The sequence below is a fragment of the Elephas maximus genome, chromosome 1, assembly GCF_024166365.1.
Source record: "Elephas maximus indicus isolate mEleMax1 chromosome 1, mEleMax1 primary haplotype, whole genome shotgun sequence".
NCBI classification, from domain to species: domain Eukaryota; kingdom Metazoa; phylum Chordata; class Mammalia; order Proboscidea; family Elephantidae; genus Elephas; species Elephas maximus.
The window spans coordinates 78069534-78074323 of record NC_064819.1 but is presented as its reverse complement, the minus strand read 5'-3'; the positions used below and the strand labels follow the sequence as shown (position 1 = coordinate 78074323).

The window sequence follows — 4790 nt, the reverse complement described above, 5'->3', positions numbered from 1 at the left end:
AAACGGCAAGAAAAGAAAAGGAAAAGAGAGGTTGGGTTACGGAGGGCGTGCGTAGGGAAGGAAACTGGAGGAGTGTGGAAAATGGTCACGCAATCCGCCTACACTTGCGGAAGTAAAAATGCAGACAATAGGATTGCTCAGCGAATACTTAAGTTCGGCGCACGGGTTCAGTCCCCACTAATACAACGTCTTAAAATAAAATATGGGCGAGAGATAGTGTAAGCCTCGCGGAAAGCTGTTGAAAGACGTTTCGACAAAGCGCGGACAAAATCCGCCTCCTACGTCCTCTACTCCTTAAAGCTGATGCTGTAACTCGCGGTCTTTCTGGGCAGTCTGGGCTGGGGGATAGGGGAACAGTGGGAAAACGGCCTGTGGGGTGGGTGGCGTAGACGCCAGTCTTTAGAACTGCGTTAAATCTGTTGTCCAACGCAAGTTTCAGGTTCCCTGTAAAACGTGTTCTTTCCTGCTTTTCTGTTTTTAGAAGTAATCTTTTCCTGTTTCTTGAAGGAAACAGCCTTCATAACGTACGGTTGTCATCATGCGTAAATGCTACACGCAGTGTCCGGATGGCCGAGTGGTCTAAGGCACCAGACTTAAGGTATCCCTCCACGCATTTGGGGCTTCTGGTCTCCAAGTGGAGCCGTGGGTTCGAATCCCACTTCTGACAGGGTTTTCTTTTGTTAGGGTCAGGGTCTGTTCAAAGTTTACCCTTCAGGCCCTCAACACCTAAGGTTTCTTCTAGGTCTTGGCCGCCTTAACTCTCCTCCTGCTTTTGAGATCACACCAGCTCGCCCTTTCGGCGTCGCCCTGTTTTGGGGGCCCCCAAGTACTGGAACATCACTCTCCGTTTCTGGACCTTCATTCTCTCCCCAGTGTCCATAGTGCAACCCTTTCTGCCTCAAAGATGCCCAGCCCTGAATACTCTTGCCAACGTCCCAGCGCACCTGTACCAATCCCATAGCCAAGCGCAGCAGAGAAAGAGGCATCTCTCGCAACTCAAACCAAACAGTCGACAAATGAAAAGTCCTGAACTAGAGAATTCTGGAAAGTTTCCAGAGCCATTCAGACGAAATTTAGACCTTCTGATTCAGGAGAAAGCCATGCATGGGGCAAGAGCACTGGGGAAGCCGCAGGCCAAGCATCTCCTGGACACCAAGGAGCAAAAACCTCTTCGTCTTGCAGTCTCTCCAGGTAAATCCTCAGTACTAGGAAGCAAAGGAAAAATATTTTTAAAGACCCAGATATATTTTCACAAAGCAGGTAAAAGGATGGTTTGGGGCTGAAAGTCAGTAAATCCATAACGAGCACAAACTAATTCAGATTTATATCTATATATCTTTACCTGAAAATGAGATTCTGCTGTAACACACCCCAAGGCATGTGGCTTTGGGACTAGGCAGCAAGTGGAAACTGGCAAGACCTTCAGGAGACTGTTAGTGAAAGGTCCCCAAAACAGGAAGACTGTTTTTATCTGCTGCCTAGTCAGGAGAATGAGGAAAATATTAGAAGTAGAAGGAGAGGGGGCCCTTGTTATCTACTGACAGAAAGGTTAGCAATACTGTCACTGTGGTAAGGCAGAAAGTAAAAACTATACCTAAGGCACTGGATGATTTAGCTAAGGATATTTCCAGGCAATGTGTTGAAGGTGACCCCTGGCGTTTTCTAGCTGCCTACAGTAGGAAGAGTGTGTGCCTATGAGACAGAGACATAAAATAAAGAAAGAATCATTAATTTTAAAGGAACCATGACTTGGTGGTTATTAAAAAATAAAACTGTCACAGTTTCAGCCACTCCAGATGACAAACAATGCTTCAATTAACAAAAAGCCTTCTGGGAAAACATCAGACCCAAGGCATTGTTCAGGAAAGCAGGGTCTAAAGATGAAGCTAAGGGCATGATTGTAAACCCTTTGTTCAGACCTCAGAAAGACTCAGGTGGTGCCTCAAACAGACTGATGAATGAACAACCATTCAGATGATTCTAGCCTCAGCTTTCAACCCACCCTAGCTGAGTGGATCCCAAATGAGCTATTCCCCCCACCCCACCCCCACGAGGCTGTCAAATTACAGATTTTGAACAAACCAATGTTACTGTTTTTTGTCCCTGGTTTTTCGGGCAATTTCCAATGCAACCATAGTTCTGTAACGATAATCATGACTAAAATATAATATCATAAATTAACACTATAAAAGAGAAAGAAAAGAAATTCAAATAATGGAGCTCAAATTTCAAACAAGACTGAGAGCTTGTATTCATATTTGACATTAGGGGAAGGGAAAGGATCCAGACCTGCTTGTTTTGGAACCAACTCCAGGCTTCTCAGGCTAACAATTTCTCTCTATTCTGGACAAGATTCCATTTATGGAAAAGTATGACTTAGAGTGCTTTTGGAGTATGAATCTAGGGCTTCGAGCTCTATGGAAAACAGAGAACTAAGCACACTACCCACTGAATTGTGCTGCACTGGAAGCTCTATTAGCCTTCTTTCTGCCCTGTGGTGTGCTGTAATATGTTTCTTTACCTACCCAGTACTAACCCAACAACCCAGTGCTGACCCGACGACTACGAAGGTGAAAAAGACTATCTGCAGACTTCCCACAAGGCCAATATGCTCTTGTGTTCCACCTCTTCCTGGAAGCGAAATTGCATGGCTGCTTTATGGAATCTTTGGCACTCTTGGGAGTTCCTTCCAGCCTCTTTGAACCTAGCTAAAGTTATTTATGCCTAGCTAGAAATGAATCTATACCTTCTCAGCTTCTAGTGCTGCCTCCTTCCCCTCCTAGAAACAAGGAGGCAAAAGTGCTTCTTCCATTACCTGTTAGGGAGTTAAAAGGGCTGTCTGTAACAATTATGACCACATTGAGCTTTCTTTAGGTTTAAGCAGAGATATTATGAATTCTAGTTGAGCCTTGTTTGTCAGATACCTGCCTTCAAAAGGAACTACTCGATTACAAAACTGGGAACTTTCTTTGCTTTGTGTACCACCACTTAGTCCAACAGAACCAGCTCGCTACCTATGCATTCAAGGTCATACCAATGTGTTTGATCACTGTCAGTGTGTACTTGCCATTTTGAAGTAAATGCCTATGATGGTATCTCCATAGAATCTGATGTAGAGCACAGCCACTGAAAATGTGATCTGCAGATCATGTGTTTGCTACCAGTCAGCACCATTTTGATATACAGAGGTTGTGCGAGAATGTAAATCAATTGTATTACTAAGCATTTTCTTTACTTCTGTTGATCGATTGATTGATGATTTATTTATTTTTAATTTGTAGAAAGAGTTCCTTAATGAACACAGTAGTGCATTTAATTATATTCTGCTGCAAGTTTACAGTTTTGTGAACCAGTAACTGATATTGTCTAGTCGACAACTTTGCTGACCATCAGTATTAGAGAAATGAGTCCTTGGTGGTGCAAATGGTTAAAAACTTAGCTGCTAACTGAAAAGTTAGAGGCTCAAACACACCCAGAGTCACCTCAGAAAAGCTGATCTGCTTCCGAAACGTCATAGGCTTGAAAACTCCGTGGAGCTCAGTTCTACTCTGCAACAGGTGGGGTCATGATGAGTTGCAATTGATTGACGGCAATTGGTTTTTTTTTTTTTTTTTTTGGTTTGGTATCAGAGAAACATTACGACATCAGAATATAGATCATTATTATGCATTTTACAAAGAGAATTCATTATAGGAGTATGTCATGGATTGAATAGTGCACCCCAAATTATGTGTCAACTTGGTTATGCCACGATTCCCAGTATTGTGTGGTTCTCCTCCATTTGGCGTAACTTCTGAAAGCATTGTAAATCTTAATCTCTGCCTGTGGTTAATGAGACCAGATTACCCCCCCCCAAAAAAAAAAAAACAGATTAGCTTATGTTGAAGAGGATTAAAGTGGGATGTAGCACCCTTACTCAGGTCCCATCCCTGATCCATTTTATAGGGAGTTTCCCTGGGGTGTGGCCCACATCACCTTTTATCTTACAAGAGATAAAAGGTAAGGGAAGTGAACAGAGAGTGGGAGGCTTCATACCACCAAAAAAGCAACACCACAAGCAGAGCTCATTTTTTGAACCTGGGGTTCCTGTGCAGAGAAGTTCCTAGACCAAGGGAAGATTGATGACAAGAACCTTCCTCCAGAGCTGAGACAGAGAGAGAGGGCTTTCCACTACATTTGGTGCCCTGAATTCACACTTCTAGCCTACTATGGGAGAATAACTTCCCTTTGTTAAAGCCATCCACTTGTGGAATTTCTGTTATAGCAGCACTAGATAACCAAGACAGAGTATAAGTAGAAAGAGGTTTACAAAATACTGTTCTGAACCTCCCAGACTCCCCAAGAGAAACAGACTATGTTGCCCTTCAGCAGAAACAGTACAACCGAGAAATATAACTGCATCCTCGCCTGGCTGCTTGGCATAAACCAAGTTATAGCTTGAAGACAGACTTTTACCACATTCTCCCCAGAAACAGGTGCCTCTTCAGCCTTACTGGACAGAAGAGATGCATTCCGCATACTAGTCTCACTAGTGTGCATCTGTTGGGAGGAATCTGTATTTGATGGCTGCATCCTAACTTCGTGAAAGTTTATGGCAAATATATTTGTAATCCTTCTTACAATGGCTATGCCCCTAACAAAAAATGTCTAGAGGTAAATATTTCCTATAAGCTGCTCAAGTTCCTATTTACCTTATTATCCAAGGTTTACATAGAATAGAAATTCATGCCCAACCAAAAGTAGGAAGGGGTCACACAAATTACAACCCCAGTGTGCTGATTTATTCTCCA

The 4790-nt window shown here is 43.1% G+C and overlaps 1 non-coding gene across 1 annotated transcript; it reads left to right on the top strand.

The window, feature by feature from the left end:
• Positions 1-560: 560 nt before the first annotated feature.
• Positions 561-667, top strand: TRNAL-UAA (transfer RNA leucine (anticodon UAA)). The gene is made up of 2 exons: positions 561-598; positions 622-667. It is a non-coding gene; the product is annotated as a tRNA-Leu (tRNA).
• The last annotated feature ends 4123 nt before the right edge of the window (positions 668-4790 follow it).